The following is a 26,513-nucleotide window of genomic DNA, read 5'->3' on the forward strand; positions in this document are numbered from 1 at the left end:
ACTGTGAAAGACACAGACTGTAAAGGAGACAGACTGTGAAGGAGACAATAAAGACTCTAGAATCTATACTTGACCATTCTCATGGTGTCTATCCTGCTGAGACCAAGGCCCATCTGAAGGACCTCCAGAAAGCTAGCCCAAACATTATACCTGGGCATCTCATTTAATATCTAACTGCCTCTGTTTCTTGAACTCTAGAATAAAAAGTGTAACCGCACTTATCTTCCACTGTTGTCATTCATATCAAGTTTTAGTGTGATTACTTTAATTTATAAGCCATACTTAGGAGAGAAGATAATAAATTAAAACCATAGTGATCTTAATTTTTGAAAAATGCCACATTTTAATGAATAACTTCATATTTTTATGTTATATTTTAAACAGAATAATTTTCTATATGGACACGTAGTGCTCTAGTAGTCTCCCTGTACTTGAATCTCTTTTATATGTTTTCAGTGTCCGAATAACTCATGAGTACAGCACAAGGTCTTTGTGAAAATCAATAAAAGCAATAAAGATGCTATACCATTTTTCAAGCAACTTGTTCAATAGTTGCCCTATTGACAATAAATTGCTGTTATATCTCTGGAACTTTTTGGCATACCATTCTTACTCTTACTTTAATATAGTGTTGTCTTGTAAGTGGGCATAGATATTTTTTGTGGAATGAAATGTGAATTCTTTTTATAAGGAGCATAATATATAGTGAGTCTACATTTGAAAGGGTCTGTAGGGTTCTCACCCTTTGGTAAGACACATGTGATACCTCCTATTAAAAAAGATGAGGTTGCATTTCCATGTGAGAAGAAGCTGATAAAGTGCTTTGCTAACAACTCTTGTGCCCCAGTGAAATTTTGATGCCAAAAAAGCCCAGAGAAATAACACAATTTATTGTCAATGTAGCAATTATTGAACAAGGTGGATCTTATCTGGCCTGGCTGCTTTCTAATTTTGAAGAGAATCTAGAGATCTAGTTACCCCCTCCCCATATAATTTCGAAGAGAATCTAGAGATCTAGTTACCCCCTCCACATATAATTGTTCTGTCATTATAATAATGTGTAAATTTGTTTCACTTTTGATCTAAAATTTTTTAATGTGTTGAAAAAATTTCCCTATATAGATTACCATTAAATTTCGCATCCTTCTCCTTTGAGGAATTCTGACTCCTTTGTTTTTGTTACTTTTTTTAAGTCCCAAGGTTTATGATATATATATATATATATATATATATATTTAATTGTTTTCTGGTTCTTAAACTTTTCTCATATATTTATATTCTTAACATATAACAGTACTCAGCCTCCTGTTCTTTTTCAAGCCTGTTCTATCAGAATAAGGTATATAATATTTTTTTTAATTTCAATAGTATTTTATTTTTTATGTACATGGAAAATAGTTTTCAACATTCACTTTTGCAAAATCTAGTGTTCCAAATTTTTCTCCCTCCCATTTCTCTTCTCTTTCCCCAAGACAGCAAACAATCCAACATAGATTAAATATGTGCAATTCTTCTAAACATATTTCTATATTTGTCATGCTACAAAATAATATCAGATCAAAAGGGAAAAACATGAGAAAGGAAAAAAATAATCAAGGAAACAAATAACAACAGAAAAATTCCTAAAATTACCTCATTGTTGAAAAGAACCAAGTCCATCACAGTTGATCATCTCAACACACATAACTTTGCTATGTACATAACATGGTACATAGTGTATCATGTTCTTGGTTCTGCTCACTTCACTTAGTTCATGTAAGTCTTTCCAGGCTTTTCTGAAATCAGCCTGCTTATAATTTTTTGCAGAACAATAATATTCTATTACATTCATATGCCATAACTTTGAATAACATATATTTCACCTTCTAAAGCCATATTTCATGAACAAATACCATTTCACCAAGTCACAATAACAGTTCATGAATACATGATGAATATGTGATTTTTCACTGCATAGAAAACTTCTAGGACAGAAATTTCCTCTACTGGTATAGATTATATTTTATTTCTGTTTTGGTAAATAAGACCTGGGGAATATGAGGAATATGGAAATTAAATGACTTGCTTAGGATCACAATGCTGGTATCAGAAGCAGAATTTTAACAGTTTTTCTTGACTGCAAAGTGATTATAATATTGACTCTACTATCCTGCCTCAATAGTAATAACTTTGAAGTATGTTACAATTTTATCAGGTAAAATTTGCATACTAGGTTTGGATCTCTACTTCACTATGCTTAGATCATTTTCATAGTGAGGACAAATATTTTATTGTTGTCTCCTTCCTTAAATTTGACTTCATGATGTACTAGAGAACTCTACTAGAGTTCTTCCTACATTTTATTTGTTCTTTATGGTATTTATTTTAGTTATATTATTGCTAAGGCTATTACTAATAACAACGGCACCCAGTAAATAACTAGAAAGTTGTGGCTGGGGATTAAAATTATTCTTCAAAAGCTTGTTGTCTTTTTAGCTGGATAGAAGACAAATAATTATACTAAAATAACTTAAAATATTCTGGAGGCCTCAATTACAAAATATAAACTGGAGACCTTAATCAATAAGCTGGAACTCAACAATCTGTAAGGCAGAAAAATGATTTGAACCAGGATAACTTATATCTGAATTTCTTTGGAAAAGATTCAAAGGGCAAGATGGCTTATAAAAATAATAATATTGTTGTTTATTTGCTTTTCAATCATGTTTGGCTCTTCATGACCCCATTTGGGGTCTCTTGGCAGAGATACTGCAGTGGTTTGCCATTTCCTTCTCCAGTTCATTTTATAGATGGGTAAGTGAGGTGTACAGAGTTAAGTGACTTGCCCAGTGTCATACAGCTAGTAAGCATCTGAGGTCAGATATGGATTTAGGAAAATGAATCTTTCTGACTTCAGGTCTGGTGCTCTATCCAGCATATCAACTGATGCCTTCAATGATGATAATAAAACTCAAATAACTATAGTCTCATTTACTTGGGAGTTTTCTTCAATAATATAAATGAGAATTTATTCATACTTGTTCAAATTTTCCCATAAGTATATCAGAGAATATTTACCCAATATTCGAGAGGCATCCCTTACAGGGTCCTAACATTGTGATAGTAACAGGAAAGCATTCACATTCACATACTACCTTTCAGTTCACAGTCTTGCCAAATGGCCAAGGCACAGACATTGGTAAAACAGATAGAGTAATCAGCAAGACCTGAGTTAAATCTAGCCTTAGCTAGTAATCCAGGGCAAGTCATTTAACCTGTTTTATTCAGTTTCCTCAACTGTAAAAAGGAGTATTTTAATTTCACCTACCTCAAGGGGTCATTTTGAGGATCAATGATATATTCATGAAAAAGTACTTAGCACACAATGTCTGGCACATAGTGGATACTACATAAATACTTGTTTCCTTCCCTTCCTGAGCCCATTTTCACTAATTTCTTGATTGCAACCTTTAATAATGAGAAAGAGATATGAAGGGCAATTAAGAAGATTGATCCATTAATTATTTAATCAAGTAATTAAAAATCCAAAATGGTACATTAAAAACAGGAATGACAACACCAACTCTCAAAATTACATCCAAAAGTTTAACCAAAGTAAATTACTTTCTATAACAAAGAGACCAAAAGAACCTAAAAATGTCCTTAGTCAGCAAAGCATATGACTTACTTGCCAAACAGCAAGTTGAAGGCTAATGACAACACTCAAAATATAACCTGTAAAATTGTCTGTAAAATTATTAAGCAGTATCATCTCACAAAGAATGGGGAGGCAATAGAGCAAAAAATAGTTTTGGACAGCTTAGCAAGTTATCCAACTAAGCAAAGTTATCCCAAGGGCATTCAAAGATGAACATTGAGGGGGCTTTACAAAGGAGGGAGAAAATGGAAAATATTTACAAAATAAATTGTTTCTTCCATCAAAGATGGAGAAAATACCAGAGTTAGGTCATGCCTTATAGTTCTCGAGTTGTTTATAAATGTAGTAGAAATAGAATTAAAAAGAATATAGATGGGAAAAACAGTTTAATGAGAACAATAGATAAATATATTAACATGGCTATATTGCATTGTTGTTAATTTAAATTTTTTTTCTATATTTATTATTATTGTAGTAATTTTATTTATTTTTAATACACATTTTTGTACATGTGGGTTCTTATCTTGGGATACAGAATTAGTAATGGTACTTCTGGGTCAAAGGGTATGCATAGTTTGATAGCTCTTTGGGCATAGCTCCAGATTGCTCTTCAGAATGGTTGGCTCATTTCACAACTCCACCCGCAATGCATTAGTGTCCCAGTTTCCTCACAACCCCTCCAATATTTATCATTATCTTTTCCTGTTATCTTAGCCAATCTGAGAGGTATGAGGTGATACCTCAGGGTTGTTTTAATTTGTAGTTCTCTAATCAATAATGATTCATATAATTATAAATGGTTTTAATTTCATCATCTGAAAATTGTCTGTTCATATCCTTTGACCATTTATCAATTGGGGAATGACATATTCTTATAAATTTGACACAGTTCTTTACATATTTTAAAAATGAGACCTTTATCAGAAATATTGGCTGTAAAGATTTTTTCCTACCTTCGTGTTTCCCTTTTAATCTTGTTTCTGTTAGTTTTGTTTGTGCAAATTATTACAATATCCTCACAAAGAAAACCCCAAATGAGTTTATGAAGAGTTGGACACAACTGAATAGACTGAACATCATCAACAACTAGAGTCCTGCCTATTCTATGTGTCCCACAGGCCTCATGTTTGACATCAATGTCCCATGTGATTTGAGGGCATGCCAGAATGCTAAACTAAAAAGATTATATAATTTCCCATGGTAATTTTTGTCATAGCAGAGTATGTTTGAGACCTTACAGAGAACTTGACTTCTGCCTACAGTTTAATTCTTGCTTTTTAAAATTCTGTCATCATTTCATTTTTCTGAGACTTTTGACAGCTTATGTAATTTTTTTGCTGCTTTGCCAAAATAACAGAGCAGTACATGAAGTAAGTAGTTGTTTAGACCAACAGATATCTCACTACAATCTATTGAGTGGCAACCCAAGAAACAAGATTTTGGTTGTTATATTCTTTTATACATGATTTGGGTGAAAGCATAGATAACATCAAATGTGTAGATGGCTAAAATAAAATGGAGAGTGAAAACATCGGATGATAAAACTGTTATCTAAAAATCCTGTATTTATAATAAGGAATGGTGGATATATTATTGGATTTCACTTCCAGAAGAGATCAAAACCTACCTATGACAATTATTAGATGTGTAAAATTTTCCATGTTCTCCTAATTTACATATGATATCCTTATGTGTAAATCATTTTGACTTTGTCTTGGTATAAAATGTAAGATGTTGGCCTATACCTAGTTTCTTTCAAACTACTTTACACTTTCCTCAGACATTTTTGTCTAATGGAGAGTTCTTGTCCCCTAAACTTATATCTTTGAATTTAACCATCACTAGATTACTATGGTCAGTTAGTACTGGTCATTGAATACCTAATCTATTCCACTTATCTGCCACTCTATTTTTTAGCCAGTACCAGATAATTTTTAAAAAATAATTACCACATTGTAATATAATTTGTATCTCATACTACTAGGCTACTTTTGATATTTTTGATTTTTTTGTTTTTCCAGATGATTTTTTTTTTCTTTTTTGTTGTTCAGTCATTTGAGTTGTGTTTAACTTTTCATAGCACCATTCTTTTTATTTTATTTTAATTTTTGTTTTGGCAGACATACTGGAATTGTTTGTTATTTCCTTCTCCAACTCATTTTATAGATGAGGAAATTGAGTCAAACAACTTAAGTGACTTGCCTAGGGTCACATAGCTAGTGAGTGGCTAAGATCAGATTTGAACTCAGGATGTTTTAATTTCAGGACTGGAATTCTAGTTCCTGTGTCACATAACTGCTCCTTTCTTTCTTTCTTTCTTTCTTTCTTTCTTTCTTTCTTTCTTTCTTTCTTTCTTTCTTTCTTTCTTTCTTTCTTTCTTTCTTTCTTTCTTTCTTTCTTTCTTTCTTTCTTTCTTTCTTTCTTTCTTTCTTTCTTTCTTTCTTTATTTTTTTTTTTTTAGATCTATAACATTGGTAGTTTGATTGGCATGGTACTAAATAAACAAATTAATTTAGATAGAATTGTTTATTTTATTATATTGGCTCAGCCTCTCCATGACAACTGACATTTCTTGAGTTGTTTAGATTTATCTTTATTTGTTGAAAAATGTTTTGTAAATAATTCCTGGGTTTATCTTGGCATCCCAAGTATATTATATAATTTTTAATTATTTTGAATGGAATTTCTCTTTCTATAGCTTCCTGATGAGTTTTGTGGGTAACATATAGTAATGCTGATGATTTAAATGGGCTTATTTCCTATCCTGAAACTTTGTTAAAGTTGTTAATTGTTTAACTAGTTCCTTAACTAATCCTCTAGGATTTCCTAATTTTATAGTCATATCATTTGCAAAGAGTAGTAGTTTTGTTGCCTTGTTTATTTTTATTTCTTCAATTTTTTTTTTTTTGCCTTGCCATAGCTATCATTTCTTGTATAATACTGATACCAATCTTACTGGGAAAACTAGTTTATTCCTATTAGAGATAATGACTGATCTTGGTTTTAGATAAATGATACTTATAATTTTAAGAAAAGCTCCATTTATTTATGTACTTTGTAGTGTTTTTCATAGAAATGCTTATATTTTATCAAAAGCTTTTCTATATCTATTGAAATAATGTTATGAATTTTGGTCTATAAAATTCTCACAAAATTGTTATATGTTATATCTATCTATCAATCAATCAATCTATCTTTCAATCTATATAAAAGTAGATATCTTAAAAAGTAGTTGTTACTGTTTTCTCATTACTTATTTGGGTACTAATAAAAGAAAGCATATTTTCTATTCTTTTTTAAAATGTTTTTTGTATAACTCAAAATTCAATCTCTCAATGCCTTCAAAATGTGTTATACATGCACAAATCTTGTCTATGCACACTTGAACTAATCTAGCTGATTTTTTTCAGTTGTTGTTTTCTTTGTTGCTATCTTTATCTTCTTTATCATCACATTTGGGATTGTGATACTAACTGTTATAGGTCTATAACCTTTGATAATATGTATAGTCTGTTACAAAATCTTTGGATAGTTTTCATCTTTTGTCTATTTTTCTTACGCTTTTACTTTTAATTGCCTCCAAGTTGACTTTTCTTATCCCTCAAATTTTACTTGAACTGATTTTTACTTTCTAATTTTTTCTATGTACACAGTTGTCCATATATATAATCAGACTGATTTTTTAAAGAAAAAATTAAAAGAAAACATAAGGAAAAAATAAAAATGAGAAAGACAGAATGTGCAACTGAAACACTTAAAAGGTAATTTATCCAGGTAGTGTTGACAAAAAAAAATGCAAAGGATACAGGAAAGTATATAAAAACTGATTATAATAATAAAATATTTAAGTTTTACATATTTAAGTGATATTAATCAATAAAAAGAATACCAAAAATGCCTATATACTTTCTTTTTCTTTTTTTCTGCTAAGGCAATTAAGGTTAAGTGACTTGCCCAGGGTCACACAGCTAGGAAGCATTAAGTTTCTGAGGTCAGATTTGAAATCAGGTCCTCCTGACTTCAGGGCTGGTGCTCTATCTACTGCACCACCTAGCTGACCCATCACATAGATTTTCAAAGTCAGTATATATTTGATTTATAGGTCAAGCAGAAAAGGCAGTCATCAAGAGTAGCACCAAGTTAGAATATAAATATTTTTTGTAATATAGCATTAAAAAGAATGGTAGAAGGTCATGAGTCATACAGTTTCATAAAACCTTCATATGTAGCATATCTTAATAGAGTTTTCATTTACACCTTATATTACTTGGCATCACATCAAGTAAATTTTCATTTAATTAACTGGCTATAAGACAAAACTATAAATTATGAGATTTTCCTTTATTGCTGCTTGCTAACTACACTATTCTCTTCAGAGAAGAACTAAGGAAACAAGTCCAGAAGGCTTGGGGATATTTAGTATGACTTGTACAGAGTGAAATATATTTACCTGTCTTACAGTACCATGTTATATTTATTTATGCATATACAAAGTGAAATTATTTTTCTTCTTATAGGAGAAAAAGCGAGATATGGAAAAATGCATTTTGATATCCAGGAAAATGAAATGTTCCTCAAAGGAATGAGGAAAGGGAAAAGTGTCTAAGAAGGGGAAAAAAGATGTAAAAAGGCAGAGAGGAATTCTCAACTTATATAGAATGGAAAATTTTAACGTGGGAATGTAGGGAAAAGAATGGAAAATTTGGAAGTTATAGATCTGAGGCTCTTTCTGGGAGGGAGGACTGGATCATCTACACAGGAAGAAAAAAGCATATAATAATTAACACCAACATCAACTGTAATAGACAACATTTATATAGCATTTGCAGACAAACATACATGCACACAAGTTGTTAGTATTATTTATAGTGGAATATTAATATATAACATATAAGTATACAGAATACTATATGTAATAAAATATAACACAAAATATTTATATTTTAATATTTATTTAGCACTATATAATGAGATAATTATATACATGTGCATTTGTCCCTCTAAAGGACAAATCTTTACTTAAGGAAAAATACTTATTGCATTATTATGTGTCAGGCACTATATTGAGTGCTAGTAGGTGTTTGTAAATACAAACAAACTGGAGAATCTTTCACCTAATACAAAATCGTTATGAATCAGCACTGAGTGCTGTCCTCCAGAAGTGGAGAACTTCAAATCTTAAAGTACTTACTTGCATTCCTAACCACCCCCTCCCCTCCCCATCATCCCCAAACCATAACAGAGGGACACAAAAGAGATTCCTGGGCTTATGCCAATTTTGTAATCTTCATGCTTCAGAGATTCTGTATTTTCATATTCACTCTCCTCTACCCCACTCCCAACAAGTGACAGAAATGTCTTATGTCCTTCTCCATGAGTAAGAGGTGGGGTGGAACTGAAAACTTATTGTCTCCTAGCTGAGCCTGAGCCTAGGCTAATATCTGCAAGGATTCATATTAATTCAGTCCAGACAAAGAAGGAAAAGAAAGTCAAGGGAAGAATTGGAATAGGGCCAGCACATCTGGCTTCAATGGAACTATTGGAAAAATACACGGAATCCAGAATATTAAGTTCTTTCTTGATAGAGACTATTCAGGACAATGGCCCGCGGTTATAAATCTTAACTCTCTTAATATTCAAGGAGATTACAGCAACTTCAGTATCCAGATTCCAGAACTTCAGGTTTTCTCAGTGGTTAAGGAAGACAATCCAAAAAGAGATTGAGGCTGAATTTGGAAGAGGGATTAGATTTATTCTGTTTATTACTAGGAAGTAGACCCTAGGACACTAGGCAAAAATTATAGAGAGACAGATGTCAAGAAAAGCTTCCTAATAATTTAAACTGTCTCAAAATGTAATGAGCTGCATTTCTAAAATATGTGGAGAATTGACTCAAATTTATAAGAATACAAGCCATTCTACAATTGATAAATGATCAAAGGATGTGAACAGCCAATTTTCAAACAAAGAAATTAAAGTCATTTCTAGTCATTTGGGAAAATCTTCTAATCAATGTTAATCAAGGAAATGCAAATTAAGACAACTCTGAGGTATCACTTCACACATCTTAGATTGGCTAAAATGACAAGAAAAGATAATAGCAAATGTTGGAAAGGGTGTGGGAAACTTGGGCCCCTAAGAGTTGTAAACTGATTCAACCATTCTGGAGAGCAATTTAGAACTATGCCCAAAGGTCAATCAAATTGTGCTTATCCTTTGATCCAGCAGTGTCTCTACTAGGTCTGTATCCCAAAAAAGATCATAAAATAAGGAAAAGGACCTAACATGCACAAAAATGTTTGTGGCAGCTCTTTTTGTTGTGGAGAGAAACTGGAAAATGAGTGGATGCCCATCATTAGGGAATGTCTGAGTAACTTATTTGAATGTAATGGAATATTATTGCTCTATAAGAAATGATGAGTCTGGAAAGACTTACATGAACTGTTGCTAAGTGCAGTGAATAGAATCAAGAGCACATTATACACAGCAACAATAAGATTATGTGATGATCAACTATAATGGATGTGGCTCTTTTCAACAACGAGGTGATTCAAGGCAATTCTAATAGACTTGTGATGGAAAGAGCCATCTGCATCCAGAGAGAGGACCAGGCGAACTGTATGTAGATCACAACTTGGTATTTTAATCTTTTTGTTGTTTTTTGATTTTTTTGTCCCTCTCATTTTTTCCCTTTTTGAACTTATTTTTCTTGTGTAGCATGAAAAATGTGGAAATACATTTAGAAGAATTGCACATGTTTAACCTTAAGGATAAACAACGGATGATGTAGGGTCAATTCAATTTCAAGTAAAGGTTTGAATGAGTGCTGGCTATAGTCCTTCTCAACTCTGAAATTCTGTCACTATTTAATAAATCTTGTGGTAATAAGGTAGACTTTACTTCCATATTAGAGATGAGAAAACTAAGATATAGTGAACTTAAATGACTTTTCAAATGTCAAATGACTAGTAAATGACCAAATCAGAACTGGAGTCCTATGTGTATAATTCCATTCAAGCTATATCTTTCTAAACTTTTTTCAAGATTCAGTACATTCACTATATTCTAGTAAGAACACATTCCACCACCACAAGTTGTGGGTATTTCTTCTGTTACATCTTTAAATAATTTGTATTGACATATATATATATATATATATATATATATATATATATATATATATATATATATATATATACACACATACACAATTATATAGTATATGTACCTACCCACATATGTATGCATGTGCTAATTTCTTCCCAGCAAAATATCAATTTCATAAAGACAAAAAATATTTTGTTTTTGCTTTTTATTCCAAAATCCTCATACAATGTCTAGTGCAGACTAAGTGCTTGATAAATCCTTATTGAATTGAGTTGAATACCATTTCTCTCAGAAGCTAAGAAAATGGGTAAAAAAAAATCATGCACTAGTTAGAGCGGCCCTGGAGTGCTTCTGGCTGGAGTAAAGTATTCCCTCTGAAGGCCATTCTAGAGCAATAAATGACAGTTAGATTTATCTAGGTCACTTTTCACCTTCCCTTCTCTCATTTTCTATTCACTGCACATAAGTGAAGGAAGAAGGAAGAAAAAGAAGAGAAAAAGGAGGTTTGCTGTTTCCAGTTCCCTGATTTTCAAAGTGATTTGCTGGTGCATGATATCAAATGCAACTTGAGAAGCCCTTGGGCTGTAGAACTTTGTATTCAGAAGTGACAATGACAGAGCAGAGCACAAGTTGTCAGTTTCTCAACAGAAGGCTTTAGAGAAAAGTGGTGTTGGGAGTCAAAGGACTAAAGGCTTTCTGCATTTTTTGTTCCGCTAAATCTTCAGAGGGGTACAAAAACACAGATTCAATTAAGGGAAACTTTTTTTTCTATTTTGAATTGCAAAGATTATATTAGACAAATGTAGACTTTCAAAACGATATGTATTTAAAGACATTGTGGTGAAGTGAACCTAAATTTAAAATCTTTGGTCTTTGATAACTTGCCAATAAGATAGTGTTAAATGTATCACTTTGCTCTCTCTGGGCTTTGGTTTTCTCATCTGTAAAGTGGTTGTTGTTCAGTCATTTTCAGTCAAGTCTGACTCTTTCTAATCCCATTTGGAGTTTATGGCAAAGATGCTGGAATGTTTGCCATTTTCTTTAGTTCATTTTTACAAATGAAGAAACTGAGGAAAACAGAAGTAAATGACTTACCCAGGATCACACAAGCTAGTGTCTGAGCCAACTTTGAGCACAGGAAGATGAATCTTTCTGACTTTAGGCACTCTATCCATTGCATCACCTTGTTGCCACCATGTGTAAAGTGAGGACATTATAATTCTTATGTAAATAGTATTTTTATTGGAAAAGAACACTGAGATTTTTAAGGGAGCATACATAATTGAGCATACCACTTCAATCTGGAGGAGAATTTAGAGAACATCTATATCCACTCTCTTCCTGTTCCCTTACTGTCCTCCTTCTATCACTGACCATGTAATGGTAGAGACTGGAATAGTAGGAGAACATATATCTAGTGCACATCAGAGAAAATATGAGGATACAATAAGAAGAAACATGGATGAAGATACCCATATGAAAGAGACAGCTTTGGAGACAGTAATTCCTGGTGGCAGAGACAAATAATGGTGATTGATTCCGTAAATGCACTCCCTTTGCTGGCCCATTAGAGAGCTAATTTAGGGGTCCTTATGAGGAATCTATGAGGGGAGAAGACTTCTAGTAACCAGGAATTATGATTTGCCCCTTTGTCACATTTGAGATCTTTATTAATAAAGTTTGTTTACACTTTCCCTGTGTATTATTTGCATATTTGTGGAAGAGTGTGCCCAAGATTTTTGGGTGTAGTACTTTTGTGTCATCTCTATCTTCTTTGTAAATATATTTTTTCTCTAAAAAGTACTTAAAGGAATTAAAATTAACTTTATGACTGATGTTAATCAAAACACCAATGGGGCTTCATTATACTGTATAAGTACTATTAAATACAACAATAAAATAAATTAAAATACTGTTAACATGAGGTAGATGTAGTGGATAGAGCACTGGTCTGGAATCAGGAGGATCTGAATTCAAGTCTGGCTTCAGAGATTTGCTAGTTGTGTGATCCTGGGTCAGTTGCTTAATTTTGATTGCTCCCTGCCCTACTCACACATACTGTTAATACAATGCTATTAAAAGCCTGAATCCCATAGGATTACTATTAGAACCCTGAAATCACTACTCTGAGTATCCTGTAATGTTCTGATTAGCTTTCCGGAGGTCTTTGGACCAATCTTCCTTTCAGCTGAGTAATCACCACAAGAATAGCCAAGGATAAAATCCAAATTCTTTACTGTCTCCTTTATGGTCTATCTCCTTTGCCTGGGGCTGGGCTAGCTTTCTGGAGGCCCTTCAGATGGGCCTTGGTCTCAGTGGAGAAATGAAGAAGGACAGGCCACCATAGTGGTGGGAGATGGAATAAATGTCTCTTGTCCAGTCTTTGTTGGCTTTTATATACTCTATTATTATAACATCATTGTAGGTATCAATCTTGTAAGATAGATGTCAATCTTGTAGAATTATATTAAGTACTAAGTACATGTACTAAACTAGAGAACTATTAAGCAACATGCTAAACTAGATAACTATTGCCTTATCAATTCTACTGGGTTAACACCTTCTTTCAAGTATGCTTCTCTGGAGTTCTGGCCCATCACAGTATCCCAAACTATAAATGTGAATAAAAGTTGAGAAGGTGGCCCCAGAAGATATTATGCTAAGGTTGTAGAAGGTTGGAACTCTGAAAAGGTGTACTTGAATCTAAGACAGCAGAGCACTTAATGCTAAGTACCTATTCAATGTGAGAAAATGGTTCTATAGACATATACTTAGATGAAATGGTGATGTGATAGCTCTTCTCACTATTGGTGCCTACTGAAGGTGTTGTGGTAAGGTAATTGTAGGGATGGATTGGAGGGCTGAGGGAAAGGGTCAGAGTCTCTCTGACATAGCATGCTCATCAGGGAAGACTTCAGGATTGGAAGACACAGGTGCAGATCATATAGTCATTAGAGGTGTCAATTAGCCCAGTCATTGGTCAAAGATTAAGGCAGACACCCATATGTCTGGCACAGAAGGATCAATAGTAGCTGAAGTTAGTGATAACCCTTTGAGATGCACATTTGAAGGTGAAATGGGAGTTTTTACACCTTTAGTAGTTGAAAAAATCCCCCATCAATCTATGCGAAGAGACATCTTACAACAGTTAGGATTACAAATGAGTACTTATAAGTTTTGTAATCCTATAACTTAGGCTTTTTAGGCAGGGCAGCTGTTGAAGGCCTGCCAGCACTCTTGACTGTTCCCATTGGATGGAAAACTGATTTGTCAATGTGGATAGAACACTGGCCCTTAACAAGTGAAAAAAATCAGGGCCTTATTAAATATAGTACAGGAGCAACTTGACCAAGGATACTTACAACCTTCTCTAAGTCCTTGGAATTCCCCTGTATTTGTTGTAAAAAAAGAAATCTGGAAAATGGAGGATGTTGATTGATTTAAGAAAAGTAAATTAAGATGGAAACTATGGGAACTCTTCAGCCTGGACTTCCATCTCCTATCATTTGCATAGAGAATGGTCTCTTTGGGTTATAGACATTAAGGATTGCTTCTATTCTATCCCTCTGGATAAGGAGGATATGAAAAGATTTGCTTTTTCAATGCCCAGCATTAGCTGAGTCTTATAAAAAATAATAATAGACAGTTTTACCACAGGGAATAAAAAGTAGCCCTACTATGTGTCAAATATATGTGGCTGCTGCTCTTACTCCAGTAAGAAAAGCATTTACAAAAGTTATGTGGTTACATTACATGGATGATATCTTGGGGTGTGCACCTGAGAAGCAAATGTTAGAAGCATGTCTATGAAAGACCATTGAAACACTAAGAAACTACAAATTGCATATAGCTCCAGAAAATTCAAAGACATGTTCTTTTTCAATATTTAAAATATGAAGTATATCCCAAGGTGTTTATAGTACAAAAACTTTCTTTAAGAAAAGAGAAGTTGAACACCTTAATTGAGTTTCAGAAAAAGATAGGAGATATCCAATGGATGTGTCCAGTGTTAGGCTTAACTGTCTATCAATTACAGCCATTATATGACATTTCAAGAGGAGACAATGCTTTAAACTCACCATGTCAGCTTACAAAAGAAGCTCAAAAGGCTTTGAGAGAAGTTGAACTGGCTTTATCCAATGTGGTTGAGTCACTCAAAAACCCTTGGAAATATCAGTTTTTGCTACAAAAGAGGTATCCACAGCAGTCCTTCATCAAGGAAATAGTGTGATAGAGTGGGTAAACCTTCCAGCACAACCAGAACAAAGCTTTACTTACCCAGTGCTTGTGGCTAGAATTTTATTAAAGGCCATTAAGCGAGTAGTAAAATTATCTAGGATAAGACCTGACAAGATATACACCATTTATACTAATGCACAAATCAATGTATGCTGTGAAACCATCCCAGAGTGGCAAATTTTATTAGCCACAGTTCCAAATCTTACACACAGGTCTCCATTAAAGATAATCTGGCTATTGTATAATTGCCAATAAATCTTTGAAGAAAAGGTTTCTAAGGTTCCTTTTAAAGAATCAACTATCTTTACAGATGGAACCAAGCATAACATTTGTGCTGTATACTCTAATGACTTAAATATAAAGAGAGCAGTCAGAACTCCTTTTCAGTCCACTCAGCAGAATGAATTGTATGTAATCATACTAGCTCTTACTTATTATCCAGGAAATATAAATATAATATCTGACTCAGCCTATTCAGTAGGCATGGTACAAAGAATTGCCACAGCCCAAATAAAATTTATAGCTTCTAATATATATCAGCTTTAAAGAACTTTAAGAGCAAGTGAGAAAGCATACTGGTACAATTTATATCTTGCATGTCCACTCTCATAGTGGACTTCCAGGTCCTATTTTTGATGGAAATTCAAAGTCAGATCGCTTTCTAACCATTGGCCAATACTTCTTTATTTCAGGCAGCTCAAGAATCTCATTCCAAATATCATCAGGCTGTTTGAGCTTTATGTCTGCAATTTGGGATAACAAAAGAGGAAGCTAGGAGCATAGTAAACACCTGTACAGCTTGCCTTCCTTTCCATGCTCCTACACTCCCTCCAGGGAAGAACCCTCATGGTTTGAGACCCAATGAAATTTGGCAAATGAATGTGATCCATTATAAATCTTTTGGTTGTCTTTCTTTTATCCATGTTGTGGTAGACACTTTTTCAGGATTTATTTTTGCAATACCAGCAGTAAAAGAGACAGCCTAAGTGATCACTGTATTCCTTATACAAGCTTTTGTGGATGTGCCACAAGCAATAAAAATAGACAATAGACCTGCATATACTTCTAAACATTTTGCACACTTTTGTGCACAGTGTCAGATTTTACACACCACTGGCATATCCTTTAATCTTCAAGGGCAAGCAATAGTAGAGAGGAGAAACAGAGACATCAAGATGCTCCTTCAAAAACAAAAGAAAGGGCGAGCCACAGGTAACCCTAGAGAACTTCTAAACTTAGCCTTTTATACTGTTAATTTTCTGATTTTTGATAAAGATGCACTCACTCTGCCAGAAAGATTTTATAACCCACCAGAAAGGGAGTGACCAGTGTGAGCAGCTTCACTAACTTTAGATAATCTCCAGGTGATGTGGAGAGACCCAGAAAGTGGTTAATGGAAGAGACCAGATAGGTTTACTACTTTGGGGAAAGGGTTTGTATCTTTACAGATGGAGAAGGAATCAGATGGGTGCCAAGAGCCATATTCACCTTGTCCTTTGAAGAGAGATGGAGAAGACCCTTAAAATGCAGGAGAAGACCCAAGAAACATCTGGTGGTTTCATCTCTGACTACATGTTCCACTGAAAGAACATGGCTGTTAACCCTATGACAATTGACTCATGAACATCAAAATGTTGTCAATAAGACTGCTATAGTATTTCAAAATCTGTAGGAATCATTGGATTCCCTGACACATGATGATACTGTTGCAGGACTTCAAAACTTGCAGGAATGATTGGATCTCCTGACAAGTGAAGTAATGGACAATAGATTAGTTTTGGACTATCTTTTGGCTGCTAAAGGAGGTGTATGTGTGACTGTTATTTATATATCCTCCTTCTAGGACTTATGGACATGTATAATAGTCATGTTGATTTATATTCTTTGTAACATCACTACTAGCCTGTGTTATATTACTATGTGCTTGTGTAATAACTCCCCTGCTGATGGATTCATGTATTCCTGTTTCAAGTAAGACCCTCAGAGGTAATGTGCTAACAATATCTGGCGTGGCTCCTCATTTCCCTTTGGTACCCACCTCCCTTCTGGAGAAGTCAGGGAGGGCATGACCATCTGTGTTCTAAAACAAAAGAAAGAGGGAGATGTAGAGGACTGCAGATATTGGGGAACTTTGAAAAAAGTATTCTTGAAGCAAAGATATTTATAGAAGGGTATTAACTTAGTGTGATTAATGAGATGATGGTTCTCTGATTTACATGTACTTAATACTTAGTATGGTGATGTAATGGTTCTCTAGTTCACACATACTTAGTGTGCTGTAATGATGTAATCATCTTGAGGTATTTAAGGGCTGAGAGGACTGGAAGTAGAGATATTGCATCTTTGAACATCATCCTGGTGGCTCTCCTGCTTACTTCATTTCACCACTAAGACCAAGGCTAGTCCTGAGATTCTCCAGAGAGCTAGCTCAAACATTACAGAAAACAAATAGCATGATTAAATTAAGAAATCTTAAACTCTATGACCATATCAATAGGCACATTCTTTTTTTATTAAAGCTTTTTTATTTACAAAATATATGCATGGGTAATTTTTCAACATTGACCTTTGCAAAACCTTCTGTTCCAAATTTTTGCCTCATATCCCACTCCCTCCTCTATATGGCAGGTAGTCCAATATATTAAATATGTTAAAATATATGTCAAATGCAATATATGTATACATATTTATACAGCTTATCTTGCTGCACAAGAAAAATCAGATCAAGAAGGAAGAGAAAAAAATGTGTGAAAAAAAATGCAAGCAAACAACAACAGAAAGACTAAGAATGCTATGTTGTGGTCCATACTGTTCCCAAGATCCTCTCTCTGGGTGTAGATGGTTCTCTTCATCCCTGAAGAAGTGGAACTGGTTTGAATCATCTCATTGTTGAAGAGAGCCATGTCTATTAGAATTGATCATCATATAGTCTTATTGCCGTGTATAATGATCTCCTGATTCTGCTCATTTCACTTAGCATAAGTTCATTTAAATCTCTCCAGGCCTCTCTGAAATCATCCTGCTGATTGTTTCTTACAGAACAATAATGTTCCATAACATTCATGTAATTAGATGCATTCCTTATCTTTGACAAAATACAATACAAAAAAAAACACTACAAATTTAGCTTTCAGTCAATCAATTAATTAACATTTATTAAGCAGCTACTATATGCCAGGCAACATGTTAAGTGCTAAATATTCAAAAAGAGGCATATAATATGGTTTATATGCAATGGAAAAACACTGGAAAACTTGCTCAAAAAGTTATGAAAAGAATTTTACAATTTTTGCAGTTATGTGAAATCTTGATCCTAATAAAGATAATAAAGATGAAATTCAAAGCAACTTCAAGGTTTTATCCTATCTTCAAAAATAGGGTAATGGGACAAAATATGACAACAAACAATGAAGGAAGTAGAAAGTAAACAAAATAATATAATATTTATATCAGTGTGAATTAGTCTAGCCATTCCAGAGATGTTATGCAAGGTATAAAAGAGAAAAAAGTAAAATGTAAAAATAAAAATGGCAGATATGCTGAAGTATTTATAACAACATCTTTGGTAGCAGCAAAGAACTAGAAACAAAGTGGATGTTCATCAATTGAGAAATGGCTAAACAAATTCTGATACATAAATATAATAGGATATTACTGTGTGATAAAGGAATACAGAAAAGTAAAAGATTATTTATGTGAACTAATGCAAAGTGAAATAAACAAGACAAAGAGAACAATGTATTCAGTAACTGACATAAAATAAATTGAACAACCAATAACCACAATATTAAAATGATTCTCTGAAATTTTGAGGACCAAAAAAGTATCTCTCTCTTTTTTTTTTTTTTCTTGCTTAGGCAATTGGAGTTAAGTGACTTGCTTAGGGTCACACAGCTAGGAATTATTAAATGTCTGAGGCTAGATTTGAACTCAGGTCCTCCTGACTTAAGCACTGGTACTTTATCCACTGTGCCATCTAGCTGCCCCTCCTTTTCTTCATTATAGTGGTGGAGAACTATAAATGTAGAAACTTGAATACCATTTCAGTCTTGGTTGTTGAGCTCTTTCTTTCTTTCTTCTTTCTTCCTCTCTCTCTCCCTGTCTCTCCCTCCTTTCCTCCCTCCCTCCCTGCTTCCCTCCTTCCCTTCCTTTTTCTCTCCCTTCCTCCCTTCCTTCCTCTTAACATTTTAGTACACTGCCTCTTTAAAATACCTGCTGCACATATTATTTTGCCCGATTTGCAGATATGAAAACTGAGACCAAAGAGTATTTAATTTGTCCAATATGTTACAGGTACTAAGTGGCAGAACCTGAGATTCAAATGCAGGTACTCTGATTCCAAGTTAAATATACTGTCAATTCCTTTGACTAATTGGGGGATAAAAAGTCTCATCACTGTAATTAAATTTCCTGAAATTATAAATGAAAGAAGGGGGGAAATGGTCATGTTGTTCTTGGAGTAAATGGAGTATTTTGCTTGCAAATTTAGCTGATGAAAATTCTTGACTTATATGCCAGATATGGAAAGTTTCACATTTTAATTTTATCACAGGAAGGACTATATTGCTATAGAAAGAAATATGCTTAAATGCATCGTCCTCCTGACCATCTGATAAAATGATTTGCACCCTTCTTCCCCCCTCAAATTCTTCCATATTTTGCTAGTTCTGAAGCCTTAAATGGAGCCATGTTTGGGAGAGTGCACAAATGTAACACTTATAGAGAATCTCTGAATGTCACATCCTTATTTAACAACTTCAAGAGAAATGAAAAGATGCAAGAGGAAGCATTTTCTATGTGTGAGCTTTACTCCAGTGTAGCAAGAGAACATATGCAACAGATTCTATCTATTAGAGAGATCTCTGTTCTTTTCTTTTTATGAGGAACAAATCATAAAGGCCATCTGCTCTAGGATTTTCCACTGTCTTCTGTACCATGAATTGCATTCTAAAAGCTATAGCTGCACAATAAATCCTAGGATTTTAAGTAGAGCTTCACACAAAGTATTCATCTACATAATAAGCAATCAATTAATCCATTAATTAATTTCTGAGTAGAGAAAAAGCTTCTGATAATCAGAAGAAGGAGTTGAATATATTTTCAGGGCAGTTGAGGATTAAACTGAAAGTCAGCATAATAATGAAAATAGCATTTACTGGTTCTTAACTAAAAAGAACTGGGATCGAATCTCCCTACTTATGATTAATACCTGTTACTTTGGACAATTCATTTAATTTCCTAAGGTCTCAGTTTCTGTAAAATGAGAGGGCTAGTCACTGTAAATTATTCAACTATTTTTAGCAATACACTGATCCAAGACAAATCTGAAGGACTCACAATGAAAACTGCTATCTACTCCAAAGAAAGAACTATGGAGTCTGAATGGAGATTGAAGCATGCTTTATAAAAAACTTTATTTTTCTTGTTTTTTTCCTATGTTTTCTTTCACAACATGACTAAGATGGAAATATGTTTTGCATGGCTGCACATGTATAATCTATATCAAATTGCATGCTTTCTTAATGAAGGAGGAGGGAAGAGAATTTGGAACTCAAAATAAAAAAAACAACTGAATATTAAAAATTGCTTTTACATGTAATTGTGAAAAGTTAAATACCAAATAAATAAAGATTTGACATTGTGGATTCATCATAAAAAGTGATCTATATAATGTTAAGGTCCTTCTCAGGTCTAAAGTTACAAATTTCATCAGGTATCCTTTGTATAAATGATTGTTAATTGAAAAACTTTATGTAGAATGCGGAAAGAAGATTGATTTAGAGTTGGGAAATATGGGTTCAAATGCTAGCTCATCTACTTATTAATTGTGCAATTATGGACATATTAATTAAATTTTCAGGGCCTATTATTACTTTGTCTGTAAAATGGAGAGAAAAGTGCTTACCATCTTCCTTATAGGAATATTGTGAAGAATAGCAATAAGCTATGTACTTTGCAAACCCTAAAATGATAGGAATGCATCTATTATTATTATTATTATTTATATTGGTAAATTATAGTTATCTAATTTCTTGCCTTATTAAGTAGAGTATTATGAACCTGATGAAATCTTCGACAATTAAAGTTCAGTTACTTTTCAGATTTCCACAGATATTAATTTTCATTTTCCTATCTCATTTAATGAGTTTTTGCAACTCATCTAACTTTCTTCAATCAGAACTGATTTTTTACCTTTCTCAGGATTGTTCTAGCACCTTGTTTACCACTTATTCCATTTTTAAAAAGTCAGATCTATGATATTAATGTTGCCAGACATAGACATTCCTAGTGAGAAAATTCCTTTTACAAATACATCCTAGCAATTCTTCTGCAGGTATAATCTTAGAGAGTTGACTGGAAGCAAAGGGGATTAAGTGATTTGCTCAGGTTACACAGCCAGCATATGTTGAAAATCTGAATCTAGATCAGCTGGCCATCTATCCTTTATGCAACCATGCTTTTCCTTTTGTGCTTTTATTCCTATTATGATGCTTGTTTACAAGTAAAATCTCCCAACTGGATAATCATATATCTTTGTATCCTCCTTCCATGGTGCTTATTAGAGCAGGTACTTAAGAAATGTCTATTTTCAAGCTGTCACTCTTTGCAGATGATATGATGGTATGCTTAAAGAATCCTAGAGAATCAACTAAAAATTAGGTGAAATAATTATCAACGTTAGCAAACATGCAGCATACAAAATAAACTCACAGAAATCATCAGCATTAACACACACACACACACACACACACTATGTATTAAAGAAATGAAAATTTAAAAATTTCTGAGGTATTTCACACCTAGGAGATTGGCTAATATGACAATAAAAAAGGAAAGTGATAAATGTTGAAAAGATTATGGAAACACTGGGATGCTAATGCACTATTACTAGAATTGTAAACTGATCCAACCATTCTGGAAAACAATTTTGTATTATGCCCAAAGTGCTATAAAACTGCATAGTTTTTGATTTAGCAATACCACTGCTAGTTCTGTATCCTAAGGAGGTTTTTTAAAATGGAAAACAACCTATTTACACAAAAATATTTATAGTGGCTCTTTTTGTGGTGGCTAATAAGTAGAAATTGAGGGCTCTTTTTGTGGTATCTAATAAGTGGAAATTAAAGGCTTGCCCATTAATTGTGAAATGGCTGAACAAGTTGTAGTATGTGATTGAAATGGAATATTACTATGCTATACGAAGTGAAAGTAGGATGATTAAAAAAAAAACATAGAAAAACTTAGAATGATTGATACAAAGTGAAGTAAGGAGAACATTATAGAGGGTAACAGCAATATTGTATAAAGAAGAATTGTGAATTACTTATTCTCAGCAATACAATGATCCAAGACAATCCCAAAAGACTCATGATAAAAAATGATATCCATTTCCAGAGAAAGAACAGCATATTCTCTCTGTCTTTCTCAGTCTCTCTCTGTCTCTGTTTCTCTCCTTTTTTTCCTCCCTCCTTTCTTTTCCTCTTTTCCTCTCCTTCTTCTTTCTTTTTATTTCCCTCTTCCTTATTTTCCTTCTGCCTTCCTCTTTCCATCCCTTTCAATCTCCATCTCTCATTTTCTTCCTTTTTCCCTTTACCTATTTCCCTCTCTTCTTTCCTCTGTCCCTCTTCCTCCTTCTCCCCCCCCCCTCTCTCTCTCTCTCTCTCTCTCTCTCTCTCTCTCTCTCTCTCTCTCTCTCTCTTCATTTCATTTCCTCCTTGTCTTCTTGCAAAAATGATGAATATGGACATGTTTTGCCTGATTGCACATGTACATGCCATATTAGATAGCTAGAGTGTGTGTGTATGTATGTGTGTGTGTGTTATGTATGTGTGTTTATGACTGTATGGACTCTGTGTATTGGGAGGCTACTTTCTACAAGACAGTTATATGTGAATTCTTAGGAACATCTGTCACTCAAAGTGGTAGAGGTGTGGAGGTAGAAAGGATAAAAACCTTGAGAATAGTGTCATCTCCCATGTTTTCAGCCCAGAGTTCAAAATTATTTATCAAGGAAGCAACTCCTCTGGAGAAAGAGCAAACATAATTACCAACTTCTAATCAACTTCCAAAGAAGGCAAACCAGCCTAGTGTGAATTAGTGGAAGTTATCTATTAGAAAATATAGCTGGTGTAAAACCAAAAAATATTGATTTTTAGTGAATTTAAATAAACTTTTTGATATGGTAAACAAAGTTAGAAATAGTACTGAGTGGCTAGGGATTTTCCCTAGATACTGATATGCAAGGAAATTATATTTTGTTACTTTCACTCCCATTTCCTACTAAACTCATCTCCAGCTCTTTCCATCCCTATCCTCTTCTGCCTTTTCCCATTATGTATTTTTGACTTTTTCTCTTTTATTAACAAATTCCTCTTCATCATTGATCTCTTCTTCTCACATCCTTTTCATCATTTGAGACTGTTTGAACCCCAAATTTTGCCTCAAGAAACCACTTATCCTGGCATTCTCTAAGACTCCCTGTTCTTAAACCTTCTCTCATACCCATTAAAATATAGGGGCAAGAAGAAAATTAATCATATTCCTTGTTTTACATTACCACTTTCAGATACTTTTCTATTATAGCAACTTTCTCCTCCTCTCATATTTTGTGATTAATAATGATCTCTAGTTCTTCTTTGGTAACAAATTCCTTCCTCCTCCACAAGTCTAAGAGGTAAACTATCCTATGTTCTTCTAATTTATTTATAATGTCATTTATGCCTAGGTCATGAACCCATTTTGACCTTATCTTGGTTATGGTGTTAAGTGTAAGTCAATGCTTTGTTTCTGCCATGCTAATTTCCAATTTTCCCAGCAGTTTTTTTTTTCAAACAGTGAATTCTTATCCTAAAATGTGGGGTCTTTGGGTTTGTCAAACACTAGATTGTTATAGTTATAGTTTGCTTCTCTCTATATTGTTATAGTTCCTGTGAACCTAACCTATTCCACTGATCAACTAGTCTATTTCTTAGACAATACCAAATGTTTTTGGTGACTGCTACTTTATAATATAGTTTTAGCTCTAGTACAGCTAGGCCACCTTCATTTGATTTTTTTTTCATTAGTTCCCTTGGAATTCTTGACCTTTTGTTCTTCCAGATGGATTTTGTTATTATTTTTTTCATTAAAATAGTTTCTTGGAATTCTGATTGGCATAGCACTAAATAAATAGATTGGTTTAGGTAGTATTGTTATCTTTATTATATTCACTTGACCTATCCAAGAGCACTTAATATTTTTCCAATTGTTTAGATCTGAATTTATTTGTGTGGAAAATGTTTTGTAGTTTTGCTCATATAATTCCTGACGTTCTCTTGGCAGATAGATTCCCAAATATTTTATACTATCGCCAATTATTTTAAATTGAATTTATCTTTATATGTCTTACTGTTAGATTTTGTTAGTGATATATAAAATGCTAATGATTTATGTGGATTTATTTTGTATCCTGCAACTTGGCTAAAGTTATAGATTATTTCTAATAGCTTTTTAGTAGAATCTCTGGGATTCTCTAAGTATACCATCATACCATCTGCAAAAGAGTGATAATTTGGTTTCCTCATTACCTACTCTAATTCCTTTAATCTCTTTTTCATCTCTTATTGCCAAAGCTAACATTTCTGATACAATATTGAAAAGTAATGATGATGGTGGGCAACCTTGTTTTACTCCTGATCTTAATGTTAATGGTATCCAGTTTATTATATTACATATAATGCTTACTGATGGTTTTAAATAGATGCTACTGATATTTTTAAGGAAAAGTCCATTTATTCCTCTATTTTCTAATGTTTTTAATAAGAATGGGTGTTGAATTTTATCAAATGCTTTTTCGTATTTATTGAGATGATCATATGGTTTTTGTTAATTTGGTTATTGATATAGTCAATTATGCTAATAGTTTTCCGAATATTGAACTAGCCCTGCATTCTTGGTATAAATCCTACTTGGTCATAGTATATTATCCTGGGGATGATTTTTTGTAATCTTTTTGCTAATATTTTATTTAAGATTTTTACATCAATATTCATTAGGGAGGTTGGTCTATAATTTTCTTTCTCTGTTTTTGTCCTACCTGGTTTAGCTGTCAGTATTATGTCTGTGTCATAAAAGGAATTTGGTAGGAGTCCTTCATTCCCTATTTTTTCAAATAGTTTATATAGCATTGAAGTTAATTGTTCTTTAAATGTTTGGTAGAATTTACATGTAAATCAATCTAGTCCTGGGGATTTTTTTTTAGGGAGCTGATTAATAGTTTGTTCTGTTTCTTTTTCTAAAATGGAACTGTTTAAGCAATTTACTTCTTCCTCTGTTAATCTGGGAAATCTATATTTTTGAAGGTATTCATCCATTTCATGGAAATTATCAAATTTATTGATATAAAGTTGAGCAAAGTAACTCCTAATTATTGCTCTAATTTCCTCTTCATTGGTGGAAAGTTCTCCCTTTTCATTTTTAAGATTAACAATTTGTTTTCCTCTCTCCTTTTTCTAATCAAATTTACCAAGGGTTTGTCTATTTTGTTGCTTTTTTCATAGAACCAATTCTTAGTTTTATTTATTAATTCAGTAGTTTTTTACTTTCCATTTTATTAATCTCTCATTTTATTTTTAGAATTTCAAGTTTAGTGTTTGACTGGGGGTTTTTAATTTGCTCTTTTTCTTTTTTAGATGCAAGCCTAATTCATTGATCCTCTCTTTCTCTATTTTATGCAAGTAAAACTAAAGAGATATGGAATTTCCACTCATTACTACTTTGACTGCATCCCACAAATTTTGGTATGATATTTCATTGTCATTCTCTTGGGTGAAATTATTAATTGTGTCTATAATTTGCTGTTTCACCCATTCATTCTTTAGGATGAGATTATTTCGTCTTTTTGGTCTATTTTCCCCTGGCTTTTTACTGAATGTAGTTTTTATTGCATTGTGATCTGAAAAGGATGCATTTACTACTTCTGCTTTCTGTATTTGGATTTAAGGTCTTTATGTCCTAATTTTTATAGGTCAATTTTTATAGGTTCCATGAACTGCCAGAAAGGTGTACTCCTTTCTTTCTCCATTCAATTTTCTCCAAAGATCTATCATATCTAATGTTTCTAGTGTTATATTTTCCTCTTTAACTTCTTTCTTATTTATTTTGTGGTTTGATTTATCTAGTTCTGAGAGTGCAAGATTGAGATCTCCCACTATTATATTTTTGCTGTCTATTTCTTCTTGCAGCTCTCTTAACTTCTCCTTTAGGAATTTAGATGCTGTACCACTTGGTGCATATATTTTTAATATTGATATTGCTTCATTATCTATGATATCCTTTAGAAGGACATAGTTTCCTTCCTTATCTCTTTTAATTAGACCAATTTTTGCTTTTGCTTGATCTGAGATTAGGATGGCTACCCCTGCTTTTTTGACTCCACCTGAAGCATAGTAGATCCTGATCCAGCCTTTTAGCATTACTCTGTATATATCACCCTGCTTCAAATGTGTGTCCTGTAAATAACATACTGTAAGGTTCTGGCTTTTGACCCAGT

Source organism: Sminthopsis crassicaudata, chromosome 3 (assembly GCF_048593235.1).
Source record: "Sminthopsis crassicaudata isolate SCR6 chromosome 3, ASM4859323v1, whole genome shotgun sequence".
Classification (NCBI taxonomy): Eukaryota; Metazoa; Chordata; class Mammalia; order Dasyuromorphia; family Dasyuridae; genus Sminthopsis; species Sminthopsis crassicaudata.